The sequence below is a fragment of the Sinocyclocheilus rhinocerous genome, unplaced genomic scaffold, assembly GCF_001515625.1.
Source record: "Sinocyclocheilus rhinocerous isolate Xijiao unplaced genomic scaffold, SAMN03320098_v1.1 scaffold1933, whole genome shotgun sequence".
Classification (NCBI taxonomy): domain Eukaryota; kingdom Metazoa; phylum Chordata; class Actinopteri; order Cypriniformes; family Cyprinidae; genus Sinocyclocheilus; species Sinocyclocheilus rhinocerous.
Window position 1 is genome coordinate 229,279 of NW_015665830.1, and position 7,745 is coordinate 237,023.

Consider the following 7,745-nt stretch of genomic DNA (forward strand, 5'->3'; position numbering starts at 1 on the left):
GGGCCAGTTCTCCTCTGGCCAGATGAACCAGCAGGTTGTTTCATGCTGCAGCAAAGTCAGACTGTGCAGAGGACTCATTTGGTTCCAGTGGTCTTGTCCCAATGGCTGTCTAGGAGACAAGGTCTTCACTGGGGATCTGTCTCTGAGGCTCATCTAGTTGTCCTGATCTCCGCTGATATTCAGGGCTATAGAGGCCATCTCTAGGTCTAAATCAACACAGCTTACCTTCTTTCCAGCTCATGTTTTGCACCATCAACACCGGGTGCAATGGTGGCCAGCAGGCAGCAGCAGAAGATTGACTGCAGTATCATTTGCATTGTGACTGAAATCTTGCAAATGAGTCATCTGTTAGATATCTGCTTTGAAAGAAAGCAGCTAAAACCTCCAATCACCTGTCTGCAACTCCCCTACTCTGCGCCAACCATGCTTTGCTCACGCTTGCACAAGAGTCAAAAATCCAAGCTATTTACACTCATCATGATTTTATTTACAATGTCAAGGTGAGGTCGCACTTTCTGTGAATAAGTAAACTTGATACTATGATGTTTTTTAGGCTAATACACCTCCTCTATTGACTGAGAGATGTCTCTTTAGAGATGTCATTGTGTGTCCAGAAAAGCTACTGTAATTTGTATAATTATTTCATGAAAACATTGCCAAATCATTGTTTTCCATTTTGCAATTGTTCATGTACAAATTAAGCAATGATTTACACTATATCTAAAGAAAATAAAACAATATCACGAGAAGAACTTTTAAAACTAAATAAAACAGTATTACACCATGACAATATATGCACAAGTTTATGCAAACATATGAACTTGTATTAAGAAAAAGAAAAATATGTCCACACTGCATTGAGAGATTTTTGTTCATGAGAGGAAACGTAGTTGTTACACTGAACAGTGAAAATGTCAGCCAATATTTTAAACTGTAAACACTAGTCTTTCTGTATAATAACTTTCTTCATCAACTATTTCACTAAAATCTTTGATTCTCTCTCTTGCATGAATATCCAAATAAACTTCTCTCGATGGTCATGACTGACTGCAATACCAGTGTTGACGAAGAGTTTGGAGTATCTTCAACGTTTGAGGGGTGTGTAAGTTAGAAGCTATTAAGGGAGAGTGGTTTTTACTTATGCCATGTTTAAAGCGAGCACATGACAGTAATGGGTCCAACTTAAATGTGTACATACATTTCAGGATGTGGTGCATCCTTGTGAATAATCACTTTGGGTCTAAAATAAACTACTTTCAAAATATGGCTTTCCAAAAAAAAAAAAAAAAGTGGTCCCTTGGCTCAACTTTCCTCCAGTAAGGAATAATTTGAGCCACATGGAGTACAGTAAACCTGTACCACTGATTTTGCTTAAGAAAAACTGAACATTTTCATCTCATGCTATATCAAAGGAAGAGAAATTCAATAAAAATGACTTCTTAAAATCTATGTGTGAGCCTTGTGATGGACTGCCCATTCATCCAGGGAGTTTCCTCACCTGTGGCTCAAGATGCTGGGTTAGGATACAGCTCCCCATTACCCTAATAAGACATGTAGGTTTGGATAATAGAATGGATGGATGGATGACTTAAAAGTTTTATAAAAAGATACAGTTTTTTAAATTATTTAACATTTTCAGAACAAATTGCAGAATTAAAAAAAGATTGCAACTGACCTTACAGAAATTGTCTAATAGTACTCAACATCCTACTTATAAATAATTCAATATCCCACTTATAAATTTGGCAGAGAAATACAGTTTCATAAAAACTTCAGTGGCCAATTTTCATAAACAATGCCTACAATTTTCATAAACAGTTTTTTGAACCTAAATGTAGTTACCAAGTATTCCATGGGCCCCTCGCCATCACAGGGTTAGTAAAATGGTTAAGTATTCAATTATGTGTGGTCATATCACCAATTTTAAGTTTGAACCACAAAAATACTATTTAAATATGAATCCTGCATGTTCTGCGTGTCTCTGTGTGAATGCATGGCACAGACATGTGGTTTCATTTACTACACACATGCTGAAGCACAAGCAATATTTGTGGTGTTTTCAGCCTCAATATATGAGTACATAAACACATAAACATAATCTCTTGAACTGCTCTGAGAGTCACTTCATCAGCATTTTACAATTTCTTTTGAGAAAAAACAATCGTCATATCATACATGCTACAAAAAAAACTTGGTCTTCACAGCAACTCGTCAAAATAAAACTTTGGGTTAACTTGAAGAAACTGCAACAGAAATATATTTAACTTAAACTTGTGGTGCAGCTATAAAAATGAAACAAAACAGTCTTTTGTTGCTCCTTTTGTTTTGTTAATTTGTTAATTATTTTACCCTTAAATAACCCAGGATGTAATTTACTACCCTCTCCCTCCTTCATTTTTTAATGTTAGACTTCAACTTTCTTAGTATTCCTCAATCTACTCATCATAAACAATATAACATGAGAAAAGTACTAAACAATAAAAGAATGTCTGTTTTCTGAAAATTTTTTAGTAAAACAGTGTATAGGGTCACTAGCGACCCAAGACATGTAGTAAGGATGTGCAACAGCGATTGAGTACTCGAGTACTCGGCCGTGACAGCGACGATCGATCATGAAAATGATGATCATGGAAAAAAAAATGTTCTAATTTGTTATAGCAGCACTTTGGGCGGCACCCTGCGTGCGGTCCAAACACGTGAGAAGAGAGAGAAGCATGGCTTCGAAGTCACGTAGTGATGTCTGGGTTAGCTACATACATATCTGAATAATCTAATATAGGATGTGTTGGGATATTAACATTTATTAACATGCTGAATGCACTGTATATTACCAGTGTTTCATGCTCAAATGTTATTTGAGATTGTCGTATTGCTTTTAGATGTTTCTTTTTTTAAAATACTGATGTTATAATAATGCAGGAGTGCTTTTATTCATCATATTTGTTCAACAGTAGGCATACTTCAATTAAAATTGTTACTTCGTATGGCTTCGAAAACATGCAGGCGATTTCAAGAATCACTTGATAATGTAGATGAAAATATAGCACAAATCTGCCATAAACATTAATGCCATAAGCATTATAAGAACTTTATAGAATGTGAAATCTATAGTAAATTCTGTCCTTATCTGTGTTTCAGCATGCTGTTGAAAGTGCTCTCTCACTCTCTCTCTCTCTCTGGTGGATGCTGGGAGTGTGTGGATGAGCTGAGCACGTCCTGGGAGCGAGTGTGTTTGTTTTCGCTCTACTTTGTTCTTTTTTCCTATTTTTTTTCTTTGTTTTTTCTCTCTCGTTTTTTTCTTTCTTATTTTGGAGGATAAAGAAGGGAGAAATGGCGGTTTGTTAACCGTGTGCGTTAGGGTGCCAAACGCCAGTATGGAGTCTGCTCCCGGGTCACTAGCCCTGTCTCTACGGCATGGCTGCAGGTGTGACTGATCCTGGAGTGATTGTGGAAGATCTGCTCCTAGTTGTCGGAGAGCAGGTTGGTTTTGATAATATAGTGTCTGCATCACATATGAACAAAGCAATTGTGGTGTTTTTAAAGTCGGAATTGCTGATAAATCAGTTGATTCTCAGTGGGATATGGGTTAAAGAAATGTTTGTTGCTGTTACTCTGTTATCCACTCCAGCAACAAAAATAATGATATCTAATGTTCCGTCGTTTGTGTCGAATGAGGCGATTACAAAAGAATTGCAAAGGTTTGGTAAGATAGCCAGCCCTGTAAAAATGATTCCCCTCAAGTGTAAAAATACGGCACTTAAACATGTACTCTTTTTTTAGACGTCAAGTCTATATGTTTCTCACTTCACCCACGCGGACTCTGGAAGTTTCCTTCCATGTGAATCAAGGAGAAAACTAGTACATGATTTATGCGAGCACTGAGAGTTTAAAGTGTTTTGAGTGTGGCGATTTGGGCCACAAACGTTTTGCGTGTCCGCATCTCGAGTTCATACTGGAGTTACTGTTGAGCATCACAGAAATTATGAAGCAGCAGAGCAGAGAAGCAAGGTGCAAGATGAAGGAGTAACAGAGGCGAAAGGACAAGAGGAGGTGAGTGACAATTGTGTCAATGCTGGATATGTGAATGTCACTGCTGGTACTGATAAGGTGGTTTTTCAGACTGCTGCTGAAGAAGTGATTGAGAAGAATGATGGGGAAAAGACAGGAGGTTCAGTGGGGATGAATGATGAAGCTCAGGCAGGAGGATCAGAGGAGAACATTGCTGATGAGCTAGAATCTGAGCTAGATCTGTCACAGTTTACTGATGATGGTATGAAAGATAGTGAGCAGTGGTCAGATGTACTAGGAGAGGCTGATAAAGACCTATGTACGGTTGAAGAGATTAATGCTTTCCTAGATAGGACTATTTCCCTGGCATTGAAAAGTTTCGGGGTGACGTAGCGACCAGGAAGCTTAAAAGCACGTGCGGTGGATACAGCGGCAGCTTCTTGGGAATGAAGCAAGCGCTCACAGGGATGCCGGAAGTATGGCACTGAGACGCAGCATCTCGTTCCTTCGGGGAAGCAGGGTAACATGCATAACCTAGAGACGTTCCCCTTCAGGAACTCGAGCTGCGTCGAAATGCTATGGGAACAAGTGTGCCCACGCCGCAAGACTTACAAATCCCTGCCTAGTGTGAAAGAGCACAGCTAGGGCGAGAGAACAGAAGAGGCCGGAGTGGCTCGCATATCGAGGCCATAGAACCTGATGAACGATAGGCGCAGCGTTGCAGATGTCCTGCATAGAAACACCTGCCAGAAAGGCCTTGGAGGCCGCCACACTAGAGGTCTGCGCGGGACTATTTTTTTAGTCCCGCTCCCGCAAGGTTTTATTCCGTACCCACCCGCTCCTGCTATATATTCACTCTTTGTTCACTCGCTGTCCGCTTAGAATAATTTTCTTCCCGACCCGATCATTCCCGCTAAATTTAGATCTCGTTTCCAGAATCTCACATTTAAATTTCCGCTACTGAAAAAAAGAGAGATAGGCTAACAAATAAAAGTGTAGTCTGCACAAAATTGCATGTTATTTTATTTGTCTTGTCAAGAGTCTTGGATTTATTGACTTTGACTTGAATTTATATGAATTATCTTAAAACACGAAATTAGTTTAATATTTTATGCAATGCAGTATAGGAAAAAAAGTGTCAGAGGAAATAAAAATGTTGTATAAAAATTGTGTTTCTTATTTTTATTCATCTTGTCAGGATACAATCCGTTTAACATTTACAACACAACACTGTAAAATCCAATAGTTTGCCTTACTTAGATTTAATTAGTTATCTTTACTTAGTTGTTATACTTACTAGGTTTTATTAAGTTACAGCTACTTTCGAGGCAAATAAAATTATTTACTTACTGTTTTGAGTGACACGTACTTAAAATATTCAAGTAGCCACAAAAGAACCAATGACTAGACTTGTGCCGGTATTCGGTAATGCGATATATCACGGTAATGAATATGCATGATATTGTCAAGGGAAGAAAAGTAATAAATAGGTTGCTTTTAGCAGGTGATCTATGTTCTAATTAAAGCAATAGTGTATATATTTTTTTTGTGTTTATTAATGAACTTTTTCAGATTTCATAAATACATTGAGATGCTTTTAATTGGGTTTATATAATCCTTAAATAATGTGTGGTAATATGTTAAACTCACACCCAGACTTAAACATTCAGCACGGGAATCACAACAATGGTAACAATTCAATTTAATTTATTTTCACTAATTGTAACAATAACCATTTTATTTGCTCTTTTTGTTGTGCTACTACTGACACAAGACAGCAAATAAAATTGGCAAATAAAATCAACAACTGTAAAACAAAGCAACTGCATAATTTATTCATGCCGCAATGCACTCTGGGAGTCAGTGAGTAGCTATACTAAGTCATTAGTAAACCTAAATGAAAGGATTAAATACCCCCTACAGTTCTTTTTTAGTTACTAGAACTCTCGTGTAAGTAAACTATACTAACTAAGCATTTGTCAATACAACATACTATTCCTATTTCACGTTACTTCGTTTTTTCAAGGCAATCGGATTGCATGCTTTTTTTAAGTAAGCCCAACTAATTAGAGTTTACAGTGAATAGGAAAAAGTGTCACAGAGAAAAAAAAATACAAATATAGGTTGAACAAAAATAGCCTACTAGCTATTTTTATTCGTCTTGTCAAAATACTAAATTCGTTTGACATTTTTTCTGTTAACAGTAGGAAAAGAGTCGCAGAGAAAAATGAATAAATACGACATCTGTCATTTAAAATTATAGGCTAAGCAAAATATAAACAAAACCTAGTTGAACGTCCTACAAGAACAGCGCATCCACACTTTGCTCCATCCTTATTCTGCTCTGTCACTCATCGACAACCTGCCTGTTCTGTCTGAGGGCCGTATATTTACCACAGGTACAGCCTGCTCTAAACATTGTTATGCACATGCTGCGCACAGACCCCGCAAATAAAACGCGTGATGCAGAAAGCACGTGCATAACAGTCCGAGTGCAGGCTACCGGTGGTCAATAAGAATAAAGCGCAGATATGCTGTTCTGAATGGACGTCGGGAACGGGATATTGTTAGACCGCCCGCTCCCGTTCAAATTACACCAGAGTTACCGACCGATACCGTGTTTTATTCAAAAAATCTGGTCGGGCCCTGCAGTTCCTGTGGGAGAGCCACGGGAATGCAGACCTCTACGCCACACTTCTGGTAGAGGGAGCCTTGACCCCCAAGGGCGAGGGGAGATCAGAGGACTCATAGGAAAGACAAATGGCATCCACTATCCACCGGCTGAGGGTCTTTCTAGTAACAGAAAGACCTCTCTTGTGAGGACCATAGCACACTAGCAGTTGGTCCGCCCTTCTCCACAGGGCAGCTCTGTGGACGTATGCGTCCAGCGCTAGTTCCTAGCTCCTCTATAGGCTCGAAAGGAGGTTTACAGAGAGCCTGTAGCACCACAGCCAGGCCCCACGGGGGTATGCGAGATTGGTACCAAAGGCCTCAGCCTCAACGCACCGTGGAGGAAATGTGTAACTAGGGGGTGTCTGCCCACCGACTGGCCACCGAGAGGGGCGTGGTAGGCCGCAATGGCGTGGGTCAACCCTGTGGAGAATCGGGCCTGCAGGAACTCCAGCACTGTTCCAACTGGGCAGTTAACTAGGTCAAGCTGGCGGTCTCCGCACCAAGTGAAAAGTTTCCACTTCAAGGTATACAGTTTCCTCATTGAGGGAGCTCTGGATTGGAGGTTCTGGACCTCGGTTGAGAGACCGGAAGTTGTGAGTTGTGCCCCCTCAGGGGCCACACTCACAACTTCCACAGCTCCGGGCGGGGGTGAACTATGGTGCCGCCCGCAAGAGAGAGAAGGTTCCTCCTGATGGGTTTCTCCCATGGAGAGCCGTCGAGAAGGGACACCAGGTCCGAGAACTATACTCAGCCCAGCCAGAACAGGGCGACTAGCAGTTGACAGACCCTGTCCCGGCGAACTCTCTCCAGAACTCCCGGGAGCAGAGCGATCGGGGGAAAAGCGTACAGACGAAGCCTTGGCCAAGTCTGTACCATAACGTCCAGACCGAGAGGAGCTGAATGAGTCAGAGAGAACCAGAGGGGACAGTGCGATGTCTTCTGAGTCACAAACAGGTCCACCTGAGCCTGGCCAAACACTCTCCATATCTGCTTCACCACCCTGGGGTGAAGCATCCATTCCCCGGGCCTCGGCCCCTGCCTCGACAGGATGTCTGCTCCCAAAT

The 7,745-nt window shown here is 40.7% G+C and overlaps 1 long non-coding RNA gene across 1 annotated transcript in view; it reads left to right on the forward strand.

Annotated features, from left to right (window-relative positions):
* The first annotated feature begins 305 nt into the window (after window positions 1-305).
* LOC107731585 (uncharacterized) overlaps window positions 306-7,745 on the forward strand; it is a 14,821-nt gene continuing 7,381 nt past the window's right edge. The window contains exons 1-2 of the long non-coding RNA XR_001638784.1: window positions 306-318; window positions 6,849-6,851. This is a non-coding gene — a long non-coding RNA (uncharacterized LOC107731585). The remainder of the gene's footprint in view (window positions 319-6,848; window positions 6,852-7,745) is intronic.